General features: G+C 45.8%; 1 long non-coding RNA gene across 1 annotated transcript in view; it reads right to left on the bottom strand.

Moving 5' to 3' along the window:
• LOC148137804 (uncharacterized) overlaps nt 1-27,341 on the bottom strand; it is a 42,593-nt gene that overhangs the window by 8,052 nt on the left and 7,200 nt on the right. Inside the window, exons 3-5 of the long non-coding RNA XR_015754068.1 lie at nt 22,428-22,534; nt 13,798-13,906; nt 8,638-8,744 (exon numbers count right to left, since the gene is read on the bottom strand). This is a non-coding gene — a long non-coding RNA (uncharacterized LOC148137804). The remainder of the gene's footprint in view (nt 1-8,637; nt 8,745-13,797; nt 13,907-22,427; nt 22,535-27,341) is intronic.

Here is a 27,341-nt window from a genome sequence, read left to right as displayed (position 1 = left end):
GTGAGAGAGAACAGGTGGGAAAATCCAGCTGAGACCGAGGTGAGCTCAATCATCATGGTATTAAATGATGGAGCTGGTTCGAAGGGCTGCATTGCTTCTCCTGTGCTCAGTGCTTATCTTCTTACGGTAATAACTGGAAAGCTGAATCCAAAAATCACCAACTTCACCAAAGGAGATTTTGAAAAATTCAGGATAGTCAGGTGGATTAGCTTTCCAAACTTAGGTAGTGAGGAAGCATATAGGAGATAATGATTTTGCAATTTTAAACTGAGGGGAGACAGTGATTTATGGTTTTAGACTGTGCAGTACATTCACACCGTCCAGAATACTCTGTTGTGAATATCTATCCTATACTTTACTACAAAGCCAAGGTCTTTGACAATGAAACGCAAAACACCCAGGAAACATCGCCTCACCTTGTAATCTGATAAAAGACTTCTGACAAATCTAGTTGAATTTAGAACACAGATGGAAAGCTGGAAGATTAGATCCAATCCCAAGATCCTGTGCTTAAACAAAGGAGACTACAATAGGATGAGGCAGGAGTTGGCTAATGTAAACTGGAAGCAAAGACTTTACCGTGGGAAAGTTGACGGACAGTGGGGGAAATACCAAAGCAATTTTTCGAAGTGCTCAGCAAAAGTATATAGCAGTGAAAAGGAAGGGCTGTAGGAAAAGGAGTAATCTGCCATGAGTGGCTAAGGAAATAAGAGAGTCTATCAAATTGAAATAGAAGGCATACAAATTGGCAAAGACCAAGGAGAAACTAGGAGATTAGAAAAACTTTAAAGATCAACAGAAAGCTAGATGGGATTGGGGGAGAAAAGTGATGAGTAGCTATCCCCAGGGACGGAATAGCAGTTTACACTGCTGGAGGGGAACCTATTGTGTGGGGAACATATGGCCTCTGTAATTGTTGAAGCACTTAACTGTTACCATAGAGATAATCCTGACCAAGTTACAAATCACAGCACACTCCAAACGCTTGTATTCCCAAATAAACCTGTTGGACTATAACCTGGTGTTGTGTGATTTAGAAGTTTGTCCACCCCACCACCGGCTCCTCCACATCAGAATCCTGATAGATACCCCACTGAAACTGAAGCGTCTGTCAGATACTTGAGGGAGCCACAGGGGCGTGGGGGAGGGGTGTGCGTTTTAACCACAAAGTGTTGGGCTGAACTCGAATTTTTAACTGCCGTTGCCATGGAGATAATACTGAGAGACAGCGTCCATTCAAAACCACAAACCACAAAGGTATAAGAATGGGAGCGGCACATCGGACAGGCGGGGAGTTACCTGATGCTGCCTGGAGGTGTTCTGCATGTACACTATCCAGGTAACTGCCATGTCTCATCAACAAAGACTCAAAGACGACCTCTCAGAGTTCTGTGCCCAGTTATTCCTATCCAGCAGGGTTCAGGAATATGAGTACACAGCAGTAAGTCTTCACAGTGGAGGATACGAAGAACATGCCAGTAATTGATAAGGAAACTGAGGAAGGTGAGGACCTAGAAATAACCATTATCGTGAAAGAGTTAGAGCTGGGCAAGCTAATGGAGCTAAAGGTAGACAAGTCTCATTGCCCTGATGGAACACATCCCAGGATACCAACAGAGTTAGTGGGAGAAATAGCAGATGCACTTAGAGTTATAGCATCCTGCAGCAGAGACAGGCCCTTTGGCCCAAACTGGCCCATACTGACCAGAATGTCCATCCACGCTAACCCCATTTCCCTGCACTTGGCCCATTTGCTTCTGACCCTTTGCTATCCATGTAATTATCCAAATGTCTTTTACCTATTGTGAGTGTACCCACCTCAACCACTTCCACTGGCAGCTCATTCCATATACATACGACCCTCTGTGTAAAACAGTTGCCCCTCAGCTTCCCTTTTATTAGTTCCCCTCTAACCTTCAACTGACGCCATCCAGTCCTTGATTCCCTGGAAAAAGACTGAATGCACTCACCTTACCCATGCCTCTCATGGTCTTATACAGTTCTAGAAAAGTACCCCCTCAGTTTCCTCTGCTCTAAACAAAAAGATCCTCGCTTGTCCAACCTCTTCCTATTTCTCAGACCCCTGAGCCCTGGCAACATCCTTGTTCTGCACTTTTTACAGTTTAATAACTGAAACCTACACTGCATTCTTCATATTTCCAGTATTTCCCCATGGTGCTGGAACCGACGTGACAACGTCAATGGATTGCAATCCATGATCGAGAATGAACTCTTTTCTAACAATCCCGTTTTCATAGTGTTTCCCATGGTGCAGGTATCCTTGTGTCTTTCTGGTTGCATGGTTAATTAAAGACTTGTCCTTCTACAAAGCAAAGCTGTGGCTTACTTGTTCCTGGGAAACGTGCCATGATTTTTCAGACTTTCAAAATCAAATGAAACCTCTCTCCACACTAACATGGACTTGGCTGTACCTTAGTAATGTTTCCAGTCACACTGACATTTGAAATATTCGCCCACGGACAGAATACACAGCTTTCCTTCCACATGAAAAAGCCAATGATATTCAGATCGGCACGGATCAAGTAACTATCAGATCTGAACATGAAGTTCAATTTGAATTTCTCATCCACAAATCCACCCTTTCAGTACTCGACAACTGAGAAAACAACTCACCACGTTAATACAGGATGGATCTTTATAAGACAATTATAGTATTAAATTGTAGTTTCTTGTTCCCCAAAGTTTTAACTCTCAGTCAAACAATTTATTTCTTCTGTGAACTGAAATCCAAACCAATCTCCTCACTCCTTTCCTCCACGCCCAGTTCTCACACTCTTTCTCCTCTCTTTGAATTCACTTTCCTAGCTCTTCCTGCATACACTACTTCCTGCACACTCTGGCCAAATCCCGTCTTACTAAAATGAACCAAATTAGAACTCTAATTGCAGGCCCGTCCTTGTCGCTTTCCATAAAATCCCTGAATCTTCACAAAAGAGTTCTGATAACTTTTTGCAAAATGCTGCACCACTGATACTCTGATCACATGTCAGGGGGCCAGGAAACGGGCCACACCCCTGGGTCCTGCTCCCAGAGAGAGGAAGATGCCCATGACAGATTAATCCCTCACACCACAACCTCCTTCCCAGGCACTGTGCATACTCCCACAATTGGCCAGCACTGCACCCATACACTGGTCTCCTCTCCTACAGCACGTGCTCCCAAACAAACAGGAGCCTGGGTGATTGACAGCAGCTGCTGCCCAATATATCAAAATCCCTCCAGTTTGGAAACTGGCCCTTCGGCCAAACAAGTCCATAATGACCCTCCAAACAGTAACTTACACAGACCCATTCCCCGACCCGATATTTACCCCTGACTAATGTAACTAATACTATGGGCAATTTAGAATGGCCAATTCACCTGTCCTGCCCATCTTTGGATTGGGGGAGGAAACCGGAGCACCCGGAGGAAACCCGCTCAGACACGGGGAGAATGCACAAACTCTGGGTTTGGCTGGAATCGAAACCGGGTACCTGGTGCTGTGAGGCAGCAGTGCGAACCACTGAGCCGTCTCTATAGACGGGAAGGGGTGGGGCTGGAGAACTGGGGTAATGAGATTGTAAACAATGAATGAAGTTGGAGGACACTGGGGGATGGACATGTCAGTGAGCGACAGGAGCAGTGCAGCAGCAAGAGGGGATCCTGGACAAACTGAGCAATGGGAGAGTCTGACAGGAGAGAAACTACAGGAAGGTTCTGTTTGGAGGCTCAGGCAGGGACAGCTGGGAGACACGGTGGCACAGTGGTTAGCACTGCTGCCTCACAGCGCCAGAGACCCGGGTTCAATTCCTGACTCAGGCGACTGACTGTGTGGAGTTTGCACATTCTCCCCGTGTCTGCGTGGGTTTCCTCCGGGTGCTCCGGTTTCCTCCCACAGTCCAAAGATGTGCGGGTCAGGTGAATTGGCCATGCTAAATTGTCCATAGTGTTAGGTTAAAGGGGTAAATGTAGGGGAATGGGTGGGTTGCGCTTCGGTGGGTCGGTGTGGACTTGTTGGGCCGAAGGGCCTGTTTCCACACTAAGTAATCTAATCTAAACAGCTTTGTGCATGGGAAATCATGTCTCATGAATTTGACTCAGTTTTTTTGAAGAAGTAACAAAGAGGATTGCTGAGGTCAGAGCATGGACATGATCTACATGACTTCAGTAACGTGTTTGACAAGGTTCCTCATGGGAGACTGGTCAGCAAGGTTAGATCGCATGGAGTACAGAACTGGGTCGAAGGTAGAAGGCAGAGGGGGCTTTTCAGGCTGGAGGCTTGTGACCAATGGAGTGTCACAAGGATCGGTGCTGGATCCACTACTTTTCATCACTTATATCCATGATTTGGATGTGAACATAAGAGGTATTGTTAGTAAGTTTGCAGATGACACCAAAATGGGAGGTGTAGCAGACAGGGAAAAAGATTACCTCAGAGTACAAGGGGATCTGGATCAGAAGGGTGAATGGGGTGAGGAGTTCAGTTCAGAAAAATGCAAGCTGCTGCATTTTGGAAAAGCAAACTTTAGCAGGACTTATACAGTTTATAGTAAGTTCCAGGGGAGTGCTGCTAAACAAAGAGTCCTTGGAGTGCAGGTTCATAGTTCCTTGACAGTAGAGTAGCAAGTAGATAGGATAGTGAAGGCGGCAATTGGTCTGCTTGCCTTTTTTGGTCAGAGCATTGAGTGTAGCGGCTGGGAGGTCATATTGGGGCTGTACAGGACATTGATTTGGCAACTTTTGTAATATTCCATGCAATTCTGGTCTCCTTCCTATCAGATGGATGTTCTCAAACTTGAAAGGGGTCAGAAAAGAAGTAGAGGATGTTGCCAGGGTTGGATAGGCTGTTTTCCCTGGAGCGTCAGAGGCTGAACGGTGACCTGAAAGAGATTTTTAAAATCAGGCCGGGCATGGATAGGGTAAATAGACAAGATATTTTTCCTGCGGAGGGGGGAGTACAGAACTAGGGGACTGAGAAGGGAGGGTAGGCAGAGAGGGGGTGGGCGGAGGGTCAGAGAGGGTGGATGGATCGAGAGGGTTGGGACAGAAATGGGTGGGGACAGAGGGGGGATAGAGAGGGGAGGCACAGAAATGGATGGGGACAGAAAGCGGGATTAGAGAGGAGGGGAACAGACAGGGCGATCAGAGGGGGCGACCGACGGTTGGGGGGGCGACCGACAAAGAGGGGGAACAGACTGAGGGGGGGGGGCAACCGATGGAGGGGGGTGAAGAAGACGGGTGTGCGACCGACAGGGGGGCGACTGACAGAGGTGGGACAGACCGAGGGGGCAAAAGATGGGGGGACAGACCGACAGATTGTGGGACAGACCAACGGGGGAGGGGCGACCGACGAGGTGGGGGGGCGACAAAGGACTGACCGACAGAGGGGGGGAACCATACAGAGTGGGGGGAGACGGGGGGAACAGAGAGGGGGAAGATGGAGAGTTATTTTATAGATCTACAACTCAACCCTGTTCGTATTTTCTCCTCCTCACCTTAATTTCCTCTGAAGGGCTCAGAACAACTGCATAGTTCCTGGAAAGTGGAGATTCAGGGAGATCAGGTGCTGAATGTTGCATTTGGGACACTGACCTTTAATGGAATGTGCTGGTCAATAAATGGACTCTGGTTTGATTCCACTGTCTGTGTGGTATTTGCACATTCTCCCCGTGTGTCTGCGTGGGCTTCCTCTGGGTGCTCTTAATTTCCTCCCACAATTCCAAAGACATGCACTTTAGATGGATTAGCTTTGGGTAATGGTAGGTTACAGAGTTAGGGTGGAATACTGTTCCGATGGTTGGTATGGTCTCATGGGCAGAAAGGCCTGCTTCCACACTGTGGGGATTCTGTCACTGAGATAGGGGTTAGGAGGTCACGTTGTGGCTGAGTAGGGCATTGGTGAGGCCAGTTTTAGGATACTGCATTCAATTGTGGTTTCCATGATTTCAGAAAGATGTTATCAGAATAGGACTCAACCTCTTAATGGCAAGTTCTTGGGAAGTGTTGACAAACAAACAGACCACGCAGTGTGGGTTGATTGTTCCTTGAAAGTGTGGTTGAAGGTAGACAGGTCGGTGAAGGTGGTGTGCTGTATGCTAACTGTTATTGGGCAGTGCATTGAGGATAGGAGTTGGGAGATCATGTTTCGGTTGGACAGTTTATTGGCTCGGCCACTTTTGGAATCCCCAGACTGCTTTCAATTCCAGTCTCCCTGTTACAGGAAAAATGTTGGGAAACTTGCAAGAGTTCAGCGAAGTTTTACCTTGTGGTGCCAGTATTGGAACATTTGAACCATAGGAAGAGGCTGAAGAGGCTGAGGCTATTTCCCTGCAACACTGGACATTTTAGGTGGCTTTATCGAACTTTATAAAATTATGAGGAGCAATGATAGGGTGACTAGTCATGGTTTCTTTTTTCCCAGGGTAGGGGAGACCAAACAAATGTGAATCTTTTTTCCAATGTGGAAATGACAAATTCTAGAGGAGAGATGGCAAGTTTAAAGGATGTGAAAACCGAAACAACTGAAGATGCTGGAAACCAGGAAGAGAAACAGAAGTTTCTGGAAAAAGCTTAGCAGGTCTAACAGCAGGTGCGAAAATAAATTAGAGATAACGTATCTGAGGAAGGGTGACCAGACCAGAAACTTTAACTGATTTTCATTCACAGATGCTGCATGACCTGCTGAGCATTTCCAACAACATCTGTGCAAGTTTAAAGGAAGTTGTTTGGAGTATATACCTGAGAGGAACTTTATAAAGTGCGAGTCAGACCACATCTGGAGAAATGACAGAAGTTTTGGTCCCTTTATTTAAGGAAACACATCATTTCATCAGAGGCATTTCACAGAAAATTGACTGGGATGATCCCTGGTTTGCAGGGATTATTTTTTAAGAAAAGACTGAAGACGTTGGGACTCTACTCACTGGATTTGGGAGGAATGAGAGGGGATCTCATTGTAACATGCAGGATACTTAAGGAGTTTGACAGGGTAAATACTGAGTGGATTAGATTACATTAGATTAGATTAGATTACTTACAGTGTGGAAACAGGCCCTTCGGCCCAACAAGTCCACACTGCCCTGCCGAAGCGCAACCCACCCATACCCCTACATTTACCCCTTACCTAACACTACGGGCAATTTGAGCATGGCCAACTCACCTGACCTGCACATCTTTGCACTGTGGGAGGAAACCAGAGCACCCGGAGGAAATTCACGCAGACACGGGGAGAACGTGCAAACTCCACACAGTCAGTCGCCTGAGGCGGGAATTGAACCCGGGTCTCTGGCGCTGTGAGGCAGTAGCGCTAACCACTGTGTGCCGCCGTGTGATGTTTCCCATGTGAGGGGTTTCATTAGCAATGGAGCTGGAATGAGGTGGAGATCAGCAACATTTTAAGAGATTGGAATTCCTGGTGTTTGTGATTGTGTAGGTGTCTGATCAGAAGGTCACCTTGGGGTCAGATATGAGAGCAATATTATGAAGAGTGCGGTTCTGCCTCAGACAGTTCCCAGGGAGAGGGAGGGGCTCAGCAGTAAGGGAAAGTAATTTGTAATAGCAACTGAAGGCAATGGGTTTAATCGTTGCAACGTTCCGTTGTAGGAAATTGCAGCCAATCGCGTAGTGGGAGTGTGATGAGCAGTTTGATAACTGAGTAATGGAGAGGGATGATGGGGAGGGAGAGCTGGGCATTGTCAGTGTACATGTGAAACCTAACACGGTGCTTTTGGACGATGTCACCTCTTGGCAGTGTGTAGGTGAGAAACAGGACGGACCAAGGCGAGATCCTTGAGGGACACCAAATATAAGGAATTCAGAAAGGAAAGGGAGAGTCGGGATGGAGCAGGTTTTCCAACAACGGTGGGGTCAAATATTAGTTTGTAGCAGAATGGGAGAGAAAGACATAACCAGAAAAAAACAGACAGGTAGAACAAGGAACAATATGTGATTTGGTGAGGGGGAGTGATGAGGAGGAGGAGCAGCCCAACTCCAAAAGCACTATTTCTACATTAGTGACATCACCCAACTCCACCCTAGTCTCAGCTCATTGACCGAAATACTCGTCCATCCCTGTGTTATCTCCAGACTTCATTATCCAAACACTCCTGGGCAGCCTCCCACATTCAACTTAAATGTAATCTCAAGAGTATCTAAAACCCTCCTGCCCAAGTGCTCACTTGTACCAAAACTTGTTGATCCATCAAGAGGCTCCTATTAACAAGCAACAATTTAAAATTCTCACCCTTGATGTAATTCCTGGCTGTGAACACCCCTGTCTCCCTGCACCACACAACCTGTGAGACCCCGACAACTCATTTTCTTTCAGACTCCCAACGATGTGTTTACTCATTGCTTCAACTGTCCAGCGGTTTCTACTGTTGCCAAGGCAACACAGTCTGGAATTCCCACCCTAACCCCCTCAGACCTGCTTTCCTCCTTTAAGGTATTCCTGAAAACCTGCTTATTTGGCAATTCTTTTGATCACCTGACCTAATATCCCCATCTGTGGCCTTATGTCAGAAGTTCTCAATAGTATTTCTGTGGAATTATAAACATGTTAAAAAAACTGTTGTTGATTTGCACATACATTGTCAACTCTTCACTGTCGCTGAGTGAATAATCTATAACAGCTCTTACCCGACCACATTGTGGGAGCACCTTCACCACACGAATTGCAGCTGTACAAGGAATTCAAACATCACCTTCTCCACAGGCAATGGGGCTTTGGCACTGATCAATGGTATCTGTGGAGGGAAAAACACACAGTTGATATTTCAGGGAGTGCAAAATGCATTATAGGGAGGGAAAATGGTGCAGAATTTGGATTTTGAAATTTGTGTTTTACAATGTGCACTAAGTTCTATAAAACCTCTTATCCCATACCATGAAAATTTCCTACTCTTCCTGGTCTATGTCCTTCCTTTCCCCTGCCCTTCACCTTCACACATTTCCAATGCCTTGGTCACAACAATCGTGTGCTGTCAGTGAAGTTTATCATGTGGTTTGAGTATTGTCCCGCCCCTCATTCACTCCGATTGGTTGAAGGACCAACTAGCACCTCTAGCCCCCGCTCCCCCACTCTTATTGGTCGTGCGCTGACATCAATAATTCGAGGCCCATTGTGGGCTGGAGCATGCTCAGTGCTTCCTGCTTTTGCTCCTGTTCATTAGGTATGAGAGAGAGAGGGCTCATCCCTATTTCTCTTGATGTCAGACAATAACAACAACTACCTGCATTGTATGGAGCCTTTCACATTGACAAATCTCCTAAAATGCATCACGAATGATGGAAACGTTGATTAAAGAGAACGATTTTTAGATACATCCTTAAGGCGGACAGAGGGGGTTCGGGAGGATATTCCAAAGGTTTGTGTCTTTGGCAGCTTCAATCGTGGAGTGATATAGGTGGGCAACAGCTTACAATGGAGACAGTTAGTGGCTAACCATAGGTTAACAACGTCATGTCGTAGCCCCCTACCCCACACACCAGTTCTTGTTCTCACAGCCTGCCATTACACACTACCTATGGTTCGCCATTAACAGTCTCCATTAACAACTAGTCACCCTCCCCCAGCCAGATGCTTATCCTTTATCCAACTGTTCCTCTCACTCTATCCCCACCTATCCTTTACTCCTTTTATCCTTCTCCCACACTATCTTCTGAACATAAACTTACTTTTATTCTCAGTAACATCTGTTCTGTGGAAGGGACATCGGATCTTAAACTTTAACTCTGATTTCTCTTCACAGATGCTGCCAGACTTGCTGAGCATTTCCAGAACCTCCTGGTTGTTGTTTCCGATTTACACCATCCGCAGTTCTTTTGGTTTTAATTTACCGGGAGTTTGTAATTCAGGTCCAACAGCCTCTGTCCCAGTCTCTGCTGTCTCTCCCAACCCCAAACAGTGACACTGCACCCGCACAGCTCATGGACAGGTGTTGTCTTGCTGGCCACACCCCTCATTCAATCCCATTGGCTGCAGGACCACACAGACTCTCCTCCCATTGGTCTGGAGCTGCCGTCAATCAGCCGGGCCCCATTGTGATGAGTGTGGAGGGCTAATCCCTCTCTCTGCCCTGAGATGAGCTTCATCATTCACAGTGAATGGGACAGTATCACAGAGCACAGGGGCGGGGGGCTATTCAGCCCATTGGGGCTGTACACTCTCCCTCTGGAGATGCTGCAAGTCTGTCCCAAGTCCCCTCCCATGTGCCCACAGCCCCCCCAAATCGTTCCTTAAAAAGTAAAATTCCAAGTCTGTTTTCAGAATACCTGCTGAATCTGTGTTGTTCAGACTGTTCCAGATGCTCAGAACTTTCTGAGTAAAATAGTGATCACATTTTCACCTTGTATTATTTGCCAATTACTTGAATGTAGTTACTAAAGATTGTGAAAGTGTTAACAATCCCTCTCTCTCTCTGCAAATTCAAGACCTTGGAACCAAATCTGCACCAGATCGAAATCACTGCTTCATCTTCTCAGCTCCAAGGATAATTATCTGTGCTTCAGCTAGCTCTCCACACAATAGAGGAATGCATCTTAATTTATTAAGATCAAAGAAACAGACCTTCGGTCCAAGTCGTCCGTGCCAACAAGGAATCCTAAACTAATGGATTCCCATTTACCATCTATTGGCCTGTATCCATCGAAACCCTTCTTATTCATGTACCCAATTGGAAGCCTTTTAAATGTTGTGATTTTATCAGCCTCCACTACTTCATCTGGTAGGTCCTCCCATACAGACACCACACTCAGCTTGAAAACGTTGCCACTTAGATCCCTTTTAAATCTTTGCCCTCTCAACTTCAACCCATGTGCTCTAGTTTTGGACCCACCTAACCTGAAGAAATAGGACTCCAGCTGCTCACCTTATCCACGCCCCTCGTGATTTTATAAATCTCCATGAAGTCACCTCTCAGTCTTTGACTCTCCAGAGAAAATAGCCCCAGCCTATTCAGCCTCCCCCTGTAGCCCAAATCCTCCAATCCTGGCAACGTTTTTGTAAATCTCGTCCAAACCTTTTCAAGTTTCACAACATCCTTCCCAGAACAGGGAAATTCAAACTGAAAACAGAATTCCAGATGTGGCTTAATCATCATCCTGTCCAACCACAGTATGACGTCCCAGCTTCTGTATTCAATGCATTGACCAATAACGGAGAGTGTTAATGGAGTCCCATTTGCCAGCGGTTAACCCTTATCCCTCTAAAACCTTCCTCTTCATATACACAATCAAATGCCTTTTAAATGCTGCAATTGTACTAGCCTCCACCCCTTCCTCTGGCAGTTCATTCCCTACTTGCAATGCCCTCAACATGAATAAGATGCCCCTTAGATCCCTTTTAAATCTTTTCCCTCTCACCTTAAGCCTGTACCCTCTAGTTCTGGACCCACCGAACTTGGGAGAAAGTCCCTGACTGCGCACCTTATCCATGCCCTTCATGATTTTATAAGATCACCTCTCAGCCTCCAACTCTCCAGGGAAAATAGTCCCAGTCTATTCAGCCTTTTCCAATAGCTCAAACCGTCCAACCCTGGCAAAATCCTTGCAAATATTTTCTGAACCCTTTCAAGTTTCTCAACATTATTCCAAGAACGGGGAGATTGAAAACAGAATTCCAGAAGGGCTTTAATCAGTGCCCTGTCTTGCCACAATATGACGTCACAACAGCTGCATTCAATAACGGGGGGGCGGGGGGGGGGGGGGGGGTACCAAATGCTACATTCACTACCCCGCCTACCTGTGACTCTATTTTCAAGGAACTATAAACCTGCACTCCAAGGTCTCTTTGTTCAGCAATGTTCCCCAGGACTTTACCATTAAGTGTATAAATCCTGCCCTGATTTGCCTTTCCAAAATACAACAGCTCACATTTATCTAAATTGAACTCCGTCTGCCATTCCTCGCCCCAGTGGCCTATCTGATCAAGATTCTGTTGTATTCTGAACTAACCTTCTTCACTGTCCACGACACCTCCAATTTTGGTATCTTCTGTAAACCTACTGACTATACCTCATATAGTCACATCCAAGTCATTTATTTAAGGGCTCAATATCCATCCTTGCAGCACATTGCTCCTCACAGGCCTCCAGTCCGCAAAACAACCCTCCATCATCATCCTCTGTCTCCTACCTTCAAGGCAGTTTTGCAATGGCTTGCTCTCCCTGCATTCCATGTTATCTAACCCTGCTAACCAGTCTGCTTTGTGGAACCTTGTTGAATGTCCATATAAACAACATTCACCGCCTGGCTTCATCAATTTTCTTTGTCACTTCAAAACATTCAGTCAAGTTAGTGAGACACAATTGTGCATGTACAAAGCCACATTGACTCTCCCTGTCATTCCTCACCTTTCCAAAATAGATGGATATCCTGTCCTTCAGAATCCCTTCCAACAACTTGCCTGCCACTGACTTCAGGCTCACTGTTTTCTTGTTCCATGGCCTCTCCTTACCAGTTTTTTAAAATAATGGCACCTCACCTGTCGCTATCAACGATACAAATACCTCAGGAGAGGCCCAACAATCACTTCACTAGATTTCCAGAAAGTTCCAGAATACACCCGATCATATTCCAGGGCTTTATCCACCTAGATGCGATTTAAGACATCTAGTACCACCTCCTCTGTAACATGGATACTTTTCAAGTTATCACTGTTTATTTCTCCAAACTCTCGAGCTTCCATATACTTCTCCAGTAAAAATAACGTGAAATATTTGCATATCTTTTGCACTCCCTGTGGTTCCATAGACAGCCTTGTTGACCTTTAAGGGGTCCTATTCTCTGGGCCAGTTAATCTTTTGTCTGTGATATATTTGTTTAATCTCTTTGGATTCTATTCCAGGACATCCCAGAAAGGCCTACTTCACGGACCGTAAATTTCCTCTGACTTGATCAACACATACCCTCCACTTCCCGCACCTCCGCCTTTACCCCACCCCTTCAGCCACAATAAAGAATATAACCCTGCGGTCTTCACCTTCCACCCCACTAATCTCCAGATACAGCACATTAACCTCTGTCATTTCTGCTACCTAAAGTCAGACCCCACCACCAGAGACATATTTCCCTCCCCACCTTTATCTGCGTTCCGCAGAGACCATTCCCGCTGTGCCTTCCTTGTTCGGTCCACACCCTCCCACCAACCCACGCTCCACACCCTTGACCCTCCCTTGCCGCCATGGGAGATGTAAAACATGCGGCCACACCTCCCTCTGACATCTGTCTAAGTTCCCAAAAGGATCTTTTCACATCAGGCAGAGATTTGCCTGCACATCCCAAAACCTCATATACTGCATCTAGACACTATGGGAAGAAGGGCCTATTCCCGAAATGTCGATTCTCCTGTTCCTTGGATGCTGCCTGACCTGCTGCGCTTTTCCAGCAACACATTTTCAGCTCTGGGGAGAATGTGCCAACTCCAACAAAGACAGTTGCCCGAGGCTGGAATCAAACCCAGGTCCCTGGTGCTGAGGAAGCAGTGCTAACCTCTGAGCCACAATACTCTGGGATCTTTGGTGCTGATGCGCTGCCCCACTGATACCTCAGTCACTCACCCTGCCTCATTTCCTAAGAGGCAGTGATGACGGAGTGAAATTATCGCTGGACAGTTAATCCAGAGACCCAAATAAGGTTCAGGGGACCCGGGTTTGAATCCCATCACGGCAGATTTTGGAACGTGAATTCAATAAATATCTGGAAAAAATAATCTAGTGACGACAAGGATTCCACTGTCAATTGTTGGAAAACCCATCTGGTTCACTAATGACCTTTAGGGAAGGAAAATGCCATCCTTACCTGGTCTGGTCTGCATGGGACTCCAGACCTATAGCAACGTGGTTGACTCTTAACTGCCCTCTGGGTAAACGCAGCAATAAATGCTGGCCGAGCCAGTGACAGCCTTATCCTGTGAATGAATAAAGAAAACAGATCAGGTTTTGTTCCTTCTCTAGTAGGTACATCCTACAAACTGATTCTGAAATGTTCTCGTACACACTGAACAAATACCTTTCCATCCAAGCCCTTAACACTACGAGGCTATGTTGGTAAAGTTAAAACCACTTATCATTGCATCCATAATATTCTTACAGATAACTGAGGTCTCCTGGTAAAATTGTGTCTCAATTCTCCGCTGACTATTGGGAGAGAGTCTATAATACAATCCCATTAAGATGGTAATCCCTTTCTTATTTCTCAGTACCAACCAAATAACTTGCCTGGATGTACTCCCAGGAATATCCTCCCAAAGCCCAGCCATAATGTTATCCCTAATCAAAAACACCTCTCCCCCTGATCTGTTGCCCCCTTTCTATCCTTGCTATAGCATCTATACCCTGGAACATGAAGCTGCCAGTCCTATCCATCCCTGAGTGATGCCTCTGTTATTGCTGTAATATCCCAGTGCCATGTTCAAAACCATACCCTGAGCCTACCTCCCTGACTTGTAAGGCCTCTTGCACTGAAATAAATGCAGTGCAACTGGTCCGTCGCACCTCATTCTGTGATTTGCTCTTGCCTGCCTTGACAGTCTGACTGGTGAACAGTACCAGCCTCAGACTCACCTCTTTTCTCACTATCTCTTTAGGATCACCCCGACTCCCTCACTGGTTTAATGCCTCCCGAGTGGCACGAGCAAATCTCCCTGCTCGTCAGGACCCCATGCTTTCCCCTTCCTATGCCATTGGTACCAATATACAATGACCTCCCACTGGTTATTTTCCCTTTTGAAAATACTCTGCTCCCTCAGAGACATCCTTGACACTGGCACCAGGGCAGCACCACCCCATTCTGATGTCTCACTGTCAGCTGCAGAAACAGCAGACTGTGCCCCTGACTAGAGAGTCCCCAATCACCATCGATCTTGTGGAACTGGATATACCTCATATTATGTTAAAAGCCAGTCTCAGTACCAGTAACTTGATTGTCAGTGCTACATTCCCCTGAAAGTCTATGACCACCTACATTTTCCAAAACAGTATACTTGCCTGAGATGGGGATAGCCACAGGAGACTCCTGCAGTACCGACCTAACCACCTACCCCCCCCCCCCCCAGCTTTCCTGGCGGTAACCCATCTACCTGACTGTATCTGCAGTATCCTGCATTCCTGAGACTGCCACCTATCACACACCCTGGCTCCTGTCAATTCCTCACTGCCGTTAATCACTCCTCCACCAATCCATGCGATCCAAAAGGATTTGCAATCACACTTGCTACAGACACAATCATCAGGATCATTGAAACTCTCCCTCATCTCCCACATCCGACAGGAACAGCACGCCACTCTACAACAGGCCATCTCTCCGCCTTAACAATCTACAGACCAAAACAAAGACACAGTCTTACTGCTCGAAAAATACTGCCCGAGAATAACAATGCTTATGTTTCATATCTTAAACATTTAATTAAGAGACCCTAAGACATTAAAAAGAAATCCTCACCTTACTCACTATTGTAGATTGAATAAAATAAAACCGGCTAAGATTGATATTTGAAGAGACTGAAACTCACTGATCTGATCCCCAGCTCGGAGTACCTCCAAGGGCGAGGTCTCTCGGAGGGCAGCTGTGAAATGTCACTGTTTCTCTTCTCTGCCCACTCCATTTCCAGAGAGGTTTTTAACTTCACAGCAAGTCAGCTCAGAGAGGTCACTGCTTGGTTTTACTCACTGGGGATTGCCTTTGCTGCCCAGACCAGTATTTACTGGCCACCTTTACTTGTCTTGGAGAAAGTGGTGGTTAACCGCCTCCCTGAAATGCTGCAGTCCATGTACACCACAGTGATGTTTGGACAACAATCCCCCTGTGGCCCCACGTCCCTCCCTCTCTCTGTAATCCCCCTCCGGCTTCAGAAATTACATGTCCGTGGCATAAGATTTTTATTTGGATTCATTTTTGTTTAATAAACCCCCCCCCCACCAAAAAAAGTGTAATATTTTGCCCCAAACAAATTTCTGTTGATTGACCTTTCGGAGAGGCTGACACATGAACGTTGCAGTATTTTATCTCACATTGTACACCTAGAATGATGGAACTTTCTTTTAAACATTGCTAAAAGGGAGGCAATGGCTTAATGGTATTCCTGCCAGATGAGAGACATGTGCAATGTTCCGAGGATTAGGGATAGAATCCCAACATGGCTGATGGTGGCATCGGAATTCAATACAATCTAGAATGAAAAGGCGAATGATGACCATGAAACTATTGTCGATTGTTAGAAACCCACCTGGTTCACTAATGTCCTGTAGGGAAGGAAACGGTCATCCTCACCTGGTCTGGCCAACATGTGACTCCAGACCCACAGCAATGTGGTTAACTCTCAACTGCCCTCAGGAAAAATACTTTACAAACTGTTAACAAATATTCCGCAGGTATCACTTAAAAACTGGCTGTTCACCTTGGGACCATGTGAATATCTGAACGGCCTGAACTAAAACTGAGTTTCAGCTTCACCTTCTCCCTGTCTCACATCAGTCTGTTTACACCCAACTCCAAAACACTCTCATTGAGCCAAGCAGCCCTCACAGTTGCCGCCCTGTCATCTTCATTGTCTGCTCATACCTACACTCCCCTCAGCCTCCTGTACTGTTCCAATGCATCTCAATGGGAGTTCAGGAACAGCACCTCATCTTTCAATTCAGCCCTTTGTAACCCCAGAGTCAACATGGACCTCAGCAGTTTCTGAATGAATAGATAGTTGTCAGAAGCTGCAACATTCCACCTGAATAGGTACTGGAATTTGAGTCCGAAAGGACTCTAAATCGGAAGTTTGAAGGTAATTGAAAATATGAAGTTTTTCATAAAGTGGATGATTGGGTCTCAATCTGAGAGTTCTTCCAAAGAGGCGAGGTGTAATTTGGATAAATCTGTGCTCCCTCTCAGGCCAATATCTCCTTCCTCAGCTGCAGGGTCCAGAACAGAGCACACACCCAATGGGTGATCCAACCATGAATTTGTACATCTTTCTGCTTAACAAAAATATTGGAGATATTTTCCCTCAAACAGAACAGACAAACCTTTCTCCTTCCACAATTAAATGCTAATGATATTCAGATCCTGATGACTCCATTGACTGTAAAAACTTGCTTTGAGATCCCAGCCTCAATTATTAGGATTTAATATCCTATGAAATGAATTCACAAAACAAAACTCACAGTCAGTGCAGGAAGAATATAAAGACATACTTTTCTCTTGGTATGTGCTTGATCTGTAAATGCCTCTCTTGAAATCGTACGCTTCCCCCCCCAACCCATCCTAGGAAGGGGACATGCACATGTGCCTCACTGTATCTAGCCTCCAATAAAAATGGCGGCCATACCCCAGGACCTTTCACCGCCTGAGGGCCGCAGCCGTTTTCCAATCTGCTGCAAACGCGGGATTTAGAGTTTCTAATTCAGACTTACGAACCGCACAGAGTGTAATTAAAACTTCCCAGTCTAAAGTGACTCATTATCTCCGTGTCTCTGAGGCCACTCTCCCCTTCCCTGTTTGCCTCTCCCACATTCACCAACAGCCGAGTCACATGGCACTGCATCTGCCGAGTTACTGGTGACGTGTCATCCCACTGGTAACGCCCCTCATTCACTCCCATTGTTTGGATGACCAGCTGGTTCGACTTGTCTACCAGTCCCGCCACCTTTTCCTATTGGTCCGAAGCTTCCACCAATCAGGTGGACCCCATTGTGAGGTCAGTGGTGGGATCCTCCCCCTGTCTGAATCAAACCTGAAAGGTGTATGGATGGTGTCAATCAGGAACAACAAGCAGAAGGTGCTGGGAAAGCTCAGCAGGTCTGGCAGCATCTGGGAACAGAAATCTGTCCAGTGGCCCTGCCTCAGAACTGATGGGAGCTGGGAAAATTAGGATCCTGACAGTGTGGAAACAGACCATTCGGCCCAAAAGGTCCCTCCGAAGGGTATCCCACCCAGACCCATTCCCCTACCCTATTTCTGTATATTTCACCTGACTAATGCACCTAACCTACACATCCCTGAACACTATGGGAAATTTAGCTTGGCCAATAAAACTAACCTGCAGATCTTTGTACGCAGGAGATAGGGGTTAAACAGTAAATAATAGGCAGGGACAGAACCCAGAGAGAGACTGGAACTTTTAGAAAGACAAATGAGTGGATTATGATTAGGCTGGGAGGGTGCATAGCTGTTAATGGAGGGGACAGGAACTTGTGTCTGGCAGCATCTCAGTGGCCTTGGCGGAAATGGCGACAGATGATCTACGTTCTGCTGCAAAAACAGACCCCAAGCTTCCAGCTGCCTGCCACTTTAACACACGAGCCTCTTCCCTGGCCAACATCTCTATCTCATGCTTACTGCTGTGTCCCAGTGAGGCCAGAACATACCAAATGGCCCCGTACTTCAAGGACTGCAATTTCCCCTCCCATGTGGTCAATACCATCCACTATATCTCCTCCACTTCCTGCACCTCTGCCTTTGAAACCCACATCTCCAACGAGGATAGAACACCCCCCCACCAAGTCCTTAGCTTCCACCCAGATACAACACATCAGCCTCTGCCATTTCCACCAGCCACAATCAGACCGCACCATCAGATTCTTAAGGGGTTTGACAGAATAAGTACTGATGTGTCTGAACGTAAATACTGAGAGGGGAGCCTGAAACCAAATTCTGAGCCAGTCAAAGAATTAAGGGTTCTGCTTTGGATTCGTCAAGTTTAAGGCAACACAGACACGGGTAAGGGGTTTCAGTTGCAATGAAGCTGGGGTGAGGAGGAGACAAGCAATGTTTAAGAGATTGGAATTGCTGGTGTTTGGGATTGTGTAGATGCCTGATCAGAAGGTCAGCTTCGCGTCAGATATAACTGCAATACTGTGAAGAGTGTAGTTCTGCTGCATAGTTCCCAGTGAGAAGGAGGGGCTCAGCAATAAGGGAAAGGAATTTATCAGGCAACGGGTTTAACCACTACAATGTTTCATGGGAGGAAACTGCACCTAATCGAGTAGTGGGAATGTGGTAAGCAGTTTGATAAGTGAGTAACAGTGGAGTAATGAAGAGGGACAGCTGGGCATTGTCAGTGTACATGTGAAACCCAAAATGGTACTTTTGCACAATGTCACCTCCTGGTAGTATGTACGTAAAATCCAGAAAGGACCAAGGACACCAAATGCAAGGAATTCAGAAAGGAAAGGGAGAGTGGAGATGGAGCAGGATTTTGGGAGAGAAGGACATAACCAGAAAAGACAGAACAAGGAACAATATCTATGAATCGGTGAGGGAGACTGATGAGGAGGAGGAGGAGGAGGAGGAGGAGGAGGAGGAGGAGGAATGAGAGTTGGAAAGTCTATGGTTTAGTGAGATTAGGGTAAAAGGTCAAGATGAGCTCTGATAAGGCTTGACATGAGGTTGGAGAAAGATGCAAGTTTAGGACAAAAACCGGGAGCACCACGTGAGGCAGTTTGACTCACTGGGCTAGTGGGAGGGAGGGATGCAGCAGATCGGATTATCTCAGTCTTAGTGACAGAGAAACTCCATGTTCTCCAAACTCTTGTTGTTGGAGCGAAGGATGGAGGAGACAGGAGGATGGACAGTGTTTCACAAAGAAACAAAACCTGGGTAAGTGATATTTAAAGTGAGTGAACAAACGTAATGTGTTTAAATTTTATCCAAAATATTAAAACAAACGACTGAAGTCCTGGTTCGAATCCCATCTTGGCAGATGTGGAATCTGAATTCAAGAAAAAATACCTGGAATTAGGAATCTCCTGAACTCCATGGAATCATTGTCAATGGCGGAAAAAAAACCTGCCAACCTGACAGCGGCCCAGCCAGCTACTCACTGTATTAATCACTGCAAAGTCTCAACAAAGGAATGAAACTGGATGGACCACTCGGCATCTAAGAAGGCACCATTTAATACAACCCCAGAATCAGCCCTCTCAGTGGTGCAACGTCCTCCAGACTAACATCTGGATTTTGGTGCCAAAATGTGCAGACCTCTCTCACAGACCAATCAAGGAACAGCCTGACAGTCATACTCATGAAATCAACCCTTACAGACAATGACCAGACACCACCATCACCATCCCAAGGTATTGAGATTGTGGTGATGGAAAAGCACAACAGGTCAGGCAGCACCTGAGGACCTGCTGTGCTTTTCCAGCACCAGACTCTTGACTCTGATCTCCAGCATCTGCAGTCTTCACTTTCTCCTGAAATCTCTGGATATGTCCTGTCCCACCGGCAGGACAGACCAGGCAGAGGTGGTGGCACAGTGGCGTACAGACAGGGAGGATTTGCCCTGGGAGTACACAGCATTGGCTCCGGAGACCAGGAAGTCTCATGGCTCCTGCTGATGACCACGTACCATCCTCCCTTGGCTGACGGATCAGTTCTCCTTCATGTTGAACAACATTTGGAGGAAGCACTGAGGCAATAAAATGGTGTCAAACGTACTCTGGGTACAGGATTTCAATGTCCACAATCGAGACTAACTCTGCAACAGATTTACTGACTGAGCTGGCCAGGTCCTAAAGGACATAGCTGCTCAATTGAGTCTGCAGCGGGTGGTCAGGGAACCAAGAGGGAAAAACATACTTGATCTCATTGTTATGAATTGACCAGCTACAGATACATCTGTCCATGACAGTATCAGTACGAGCGACCATCACACATTCCTTTTGGAGACAAAGTCTTGCCTTAAAGTTGAGAAAAACCTCCATTGTGTTGAGTGACACTATCACCGTTCTAAATGGGACAGACTTTGAAGAGATGTAGGATCTCAAACTGGGTATCTCTGAGGCACTGTGGGACATCAACAGCAGCAGGGCTATACTCCAGCACAATCTGTAATCTCATGGGTTTGTAAATCCCACACTCACCCATCTCAATGGACAGGAAAGGAGGGCATGCCATGAGCAGCACCAGGCAGTCCTAAAAATGAAGTGCCAACCTGGTGAAGCTATCAAACAGGACCATCTGCATCAAACAGCATCAGCAGCAAGCAGAACTAAACGATCCGACATCCAATGGAACAGATTGGAGCTCTGCAGTTCTCCCACATCCAGTTGTGAACGGTGATGGACAATTAAACAACTCACTGGAGGAAGCATCACAGATATCCCCACCCTTACTGATGGAGGGGCCTCACACACCCATGCACCAGATAAGATGACAGCATTTGCAGCAATCTTCAGTCAGAAGTGCAAAGTGGGATGATCCATCTCAGCCTTCTCCAGTGGTTTCTAACATCACAGATGTGAGTTTTAAGCCAGTTGGATTCAGTTTGAATAACATCAAGAAATGGTTAAGTAGTGCAAAGGCTACGGGCCCTGCCAACATTCTGGCAATAATACTGATGGCTTGTGCTCCAGAACTTGCCACCCACCAAGCCACGTACCACTCCAGCACTGGCATCGACCAACAATGTGGAACATTGCCCAGGGATGTTCAACACAAAAACACAGGGCAATCCAACCCAGGCAATTTCCCTCTATCAGTCCACACTCGATCAGCAGTAAAGTGATAGAAGGTGTCATCTACAGGGCTACCAAGCAGCAGCTGCTCCGCAACAGCCAGCTCAGCGACACTCACTTTAGGCTCCACCAGGGCCACTCAGCTCCCGATGGTGTTACCGCCCTGATTCACAATCTGGCAACCAGCTGAATCCTAGAGATGAGGTGAGAGCGACAGCCCAGTCCCACTCCAAGATCACAATTTCTAGCTGATTCTACCCTTGTATCAGCTCATATACTCTCATCCACCTTGTGTTATCTCCAGACTTCATTATCCAAACACACTCCTGGCCAGCTGCCCACATTCAACCTCCCTGTAATCTCAAGAAACACTATATCTCTGCTGCCCAAGTACTCCCTTGTACCAAAATTTGTCGATCCATCAAAAGGCTCCTATTCATAATCAACAACATAGAACCACAGAGATGTACAGCATGGAAACAAACCCTTCAATCCAACCCGTCCATGCCGACCAGATATCCCAATCCAATCTAGTCTCACCTGCCAGCATCCGGCCCACATCCCTCAATTTAAAATTCTCACTCTTGATTCAATTCCTGGTTGTGATCATTCCTAGCTCGCTGCTTCACACACCCTTTGAGACCTCAACAACCCATTCTGTTCGAGACTCCCAATGATCTGTTAATTCATTACCTCACCTGTGTGGCTGCTTTTACAGTTGCCAAAGCAAAAAGGTCTGAAATTCACAGCTAAAACCTCACAGATCTGCTTTCCTCCTTTAGACATTCCTCAAAACCTGCTTATTTGGCAATGCTTTTGGTCACCTTACCTAATATCATCCTTCTCTGGCCTTATGTCTAAAGTTCCCAATAATATTTTTGTGAAATTATAAGCGGGATAACAAAACTACAAACTGTTCTTTAATTGGACATTATCTTCAAATCATCACTGTTGCTGTAATGAATACTCTATAATGCCACTTACCCAACCACACTGTGGGAGCACCTTCACCACACAAACTGCAGCTGTACAAGAAAGTCAAACATCATCCTCTCCACAAGCAACAGGGCTTTGGCATTAATCACTGGTATCTGTGGAAGGAGAAACACAGTTAATGTTTCAGAGAGTGCAAAACGGATTACAGGGAATGAAAATGGTGCAGAATTTGATAGTTAGAAATGGAAGGAAAATGCACTTTCTTATTGGAAAAAAGAATTCTTGACTGTCAAAGATTTTCCAGAAAAAAATTAATAAGCAGCAGATGGTCAGCGGCTGGGCGGCAGTGAAAAATTAACTTACAAAAATGTCTGTAAAAGTAATAGTAAAATACTAAACAGACCAAATATACACCCATTGTTTGAGACTGAGGAAGCTAGATATTGACAAAGTGGTCATGAGGGATCCCAGAGATGAAGCAGAGCAGTATAAGCTGTTATGATCCCACATAAAGATGTATAGCACCAACACAGACCCTTCGGTCTGACTCATCCACGCCAACCAGGTATCCAAACCTAATCTATTCCCATTTGCCAGCACTTGGCCCATATCCCTGTAAATGCTTCCTCATCATATCATGTGTCTATTTAGATGCCTTTAACATGTTGTAATTGTACTAGCCTCTACCACTTCCTCTGGCATTCATTCCACCCACTGCATGAAAGAGTTGTCCTTTAGGCCCCTTTGAAATTTTCTCCGTTCACCCTAAATGCCCTCTACATCTGGGCACCACCACTCCAGGGAAAACACCTTGTTCATTTACTCTATTCATGCCCCTCATGATTGTATAAACCTCCATAACATCACCACTCAGCCTATGGCACTCCAGGGAAAACAGCCCAAGCCTTTTATGCCTCACCCTACAGCTCAAATCCTCCAACCCGAACAACATCCTTGTAATTCTTTTTTGAAACCTTTCAAGTTTCACAGCACCCTTCTGATAGGAGGCAGGCCAGAACTGCACACAATATTCCAAAAGTGGCCTAACGAATGTCCTGTACAGCGACATGACCTCCCACATCCTATACTCAATGCTCTAACCAATAAAGGAAAATATACTGAACACCTTCTTCATCATCCTATCTACGTGCAACTTGACTTGCAAGGACTATGAACCTGCAATCCAAGGTCTCTTTGTTCCGCAAACGTCTCCAGGGCCTTGCCATTCAGTGTACGAGTCCTGCCCTGATTTGCTTTTCCAAACTGTAGCACCTCATATTTATCGAAATTAAACCCCATCTGATCAATATCTCATTGTAATCTGAGGTAACCTTCTTCATTATCCACAATATCTCCAATTTTGTATGACCTGCAAACTCATTTACGATACCAAATCATTTAAATGAATGGCGAAACAAATCCAGAAATAAACATCCATTTCTCTAAGTTTGAATGTGCTCTGTGTAAATCCTGCCCAATGACTCTGTACCAGAGAAAGGCTGAACATGCGCCTGGCTGCACCTTGCCCCCTACAAAGCTGGCGGCTCCGCACATGTCCAGTGAATTCGTGCCCCGAATAAAGGCAATTCCCCGTTTACTGAAAACACGAGACTGGGACGTTCAAATTTGTGTTTTCCGACGTGCACATTTTGTTTGTAAAACCTCTCCGCTCATACAGAATCGCTCTCACCTCCTGCGGTTCCACAGACAGCCTTGATGACTTTTGCGGGTACCTATTCTCTGCCTGGTTACTCATTTGTCATTAGTGTATTTGTACAATCACTTTGGATTCTCCTTAAACCTATTTCCTAAAGCTATCTCATGTCCCCTTTTTGCCCTCCTGGTTTACCTCGAGTATACTCCTACTGCCGCTACACTCCTCTAGGGATTCACACAAACACAGCTCTCTGTACCTGCCATATCCCTCCTTCATTTTCTCGACCAGGTCCACAATTTCTTTCGTCAGGCAGCACTCTTTACACCTACCAGCCTTGGCCTTAACAGTAACATACTGTCTATGTACTCTCATTGTCGCAGGCCTATGGAGGCAATGGCAGATGAGGATACAGAAGCAATCATTCTCAGTAAAGAGGTAATGTTGGGAAAGATATCAGCCTAAAGGTAGATGGGTCTCCTGGCTCTGATGGAATGCATCCCAGGGACTAAAAGAGATGTTGGGAAAGGGGGCGGGGGGGGGGGGGGGGGGGGAGAATAACAAATAGACCTCGTGATAATTCACTAAAATTTGTTGGATATCTGGTTTTGACAGACTGGAAGCTGCAAATGTGGTGCCACTATTTTTCAAAAAGGATCCGTTAGCTTAACTTCTGTAGTGGAGAAAATGCTTGAACCTCTCAAGGAAGTAGTGGTGAGATATCTGGGTAGAAATTGTCTCATTGAGCAGACACAGCATGGATTCATGAACGGCAGGTCACGATTAACGCGTTTACTAGAATTACTTGAGGATACGACGAGTGCTTTGGACAAGGGGGACTCGGTGGATGTGGTGTACCTGGATTTCCAGAAGGCATTCGATAAGTTGCCACATAAAAGGCTGCTGAATAAGGTAAACATGCATGGCATTATGGGTAATTATCATTGATACAGGATGGGTTAACCAACAAAATGTAAAGAATGGGGATAAATGGGTGTTTGGATTTGTGTTGGCACTACAACTGTTTGCAATTTACACAAATGTTTTGGAGTTGAGGACCAAGTGTACGGTGTCAGAGTTCACATTTGATACAAAAATGAGGTAGAGCAATGTGTGCAGAGGCCACTGTAAGTCTGCACAGGGATACAGATCAGTTATGTGGGTGGGTAAGGATCTGGCAGATGGAGTTCAATGTTGGGAAATGTGAGGTCATCCATTTTAGTCGGACTAACACCAAACTGATGACGAAATGGTGAAAACGTGCAGCATGCTGCTGTACAGAGGGAGCTGGGTGTCCTTATGCATGAATCACAGGAAGCTGGTTTGCAGGTGCAGCAGGAAATTAAGGCAGTGAAGGGAATATTGTCCTTCCTTGCTAGAGGGATGGTAACGCTGCAGCTGTACAGGGTGCTGGGGAGGCCACACCTGGAGTACTGTGTACAGGTTTGGTCTCCTTACTTCAGGAAGATGTACTGGCACTGGAGGGAGTATAGAGGAGGTTCACTAGTTTGGGTTAGGAGTTGAGGATTGGTGCATGCGGAGAGATTGAGAAAACTGGTTCTATAGTCATTGTAATTTAGAAGAATGGGAGGTTGGATAGGAAACAATAAAATTATGAAGGGAGTAGATTAGACAGAAGCAGGGAGGCTATTTCCACTGGGGGTGGGTCAAACTACAGAGCATTACCTCAAAATAAAGGGGAGCAGATTTAGGACTGAGTTCAGGAGGAGCTTCTTCAGCTAAAGGATTGTCAATCTGTGGAATTCCCTGCCGAGTGCAGCATTTGACGTTATCAACTTGAATGCCTTTAAGGCAAAATGTAGATTTGTGAATAGGAAAAGACTTAAGGGTTATGGTGAGAGATCAGGAAAGTGGAGCAGAGGCCATGAGAAGATCAGCCCTGATCTTATTCAATGGTAGAGCAGGCTTGAGGGGCCAGATGAAAGTTCTTGCCTTGTGCCATCAAAATTGGCCTTTGTCCAATTCAGAACCTTAACTCTTAGATCTGGTATATTATTTTCTGTAACTATTTTAAAACTTGTAGAATTATCAGAGACTCCCAACAGCGTAGAAGCAGGTCATTCAGCCCATCATACTAATACTGACCTGGCAAGCCTCCTAACCTCCTCCGATAACATTGCACTTCTCAGGGCCAGCCAACCTACACATCCCTGAACATTATGGGCAATTCATCCTGGATAATCCACCCAACCTGCACATCTTTGGACTGTGGGAGGAAACCAGAGCACCCGGACAAGATCCATGCAGAAAACCCCAATAAGGTGATTATCCCTTTCTTATTTCCCAGTTCCACCTAAATAACTTCACTGGGCGTACTCCCAGGAATATCCTCCCTAAGCAAAAACATAATGCTATCCCGAATCAAAAATGTCACTCCCCCTCCTCTCTTGTCCCCCTTTCTATTCTTCCTATAGCATCTATACCATGGAACATCAAGCTGCCAGTCCTATCCATCCCTGAGTGATGCCTCTGTAATTGCTATAATATCCCAGTGCCATGTTCAAAACCATACCCTGAGCTCCTCTGCCTTCCCTGTCAGGCCTCTTCTATTGAAGTAAATGCAGTGCAACTGCTCAGTCCGACTTCATTCTGTGCCTTGCCCTTGCCTGCCTTGACTATTTGACTTCTGAACTGTACCAGCCTCAGACATATCTCTTTCCTCACTATCTTCTTGGGTTTACACCCACTCCCTCACTGGTTTAATGCCTCCGAGTATCACCAGCAAGTCTCCCTGTCTAGACATTAGACACCTTCCAATTCAGGTACTATCCATCCTTCTTATGCAGGTCAACTCTACTCCAGAGGAGATCACAACGATCCAAAAAACGTGAATCCTTTTCCCCTGCACCAGCTCCTTAGCCACTCAATGAGCACCTCCTCCTCCTCTGTAATATGGACATTTTCCAAGATGTCACCATTTATTTCCCCACATTCTATATCTCCCATGTACTTCTTCACAGTAAACACTAATGCAAAATACTTGTTTCCTATCTCGCCCATCGCCTGCAGCTCCACACAATGGCTGCCTTGCTGATCTTTGAGGGTCTCTATTTTCTCCCTAGTTAGCCTTTTGCTCATGTATTAACAAAAGCCCTTTGGATTATCCTTAACCCTATTCGCCAAAGCTATCTCACGTCCCTTTTTTGCCTCCTGATTTCCCTCTTAATTATACTCCTACTGCCTTTATACTCAAATTTTTTTTGGATTGGAATAAATGCAAAATATAACATCCTGACAAAACAAACGAGACCTGACAAAACAAACGAGGGTAGGACTTACACTCAATA

Source organism: Chiloscyllium plagiosum, unplaced genomic scaffold, assembly GCF_037043375.1.
Source record: "Chiloscyllium plagiosum isolate Xiang-an unplaced genomic scaffold, Cpla_swu_hap1 HiC_scaffold_42, whole genome shotgun sequence".
In the NCBI taxonomy this organism is placed as follows: Eukaryota; Metazoa; Chordata; class Chondrichthyes; order Orectolobiformes; family Hemiscylliidae; genus Chiloscyllium; species Chiloscyllium plagiosum.
This window is presented reverse-complemented; position numbering and strand designations above follow the sequence as displayed.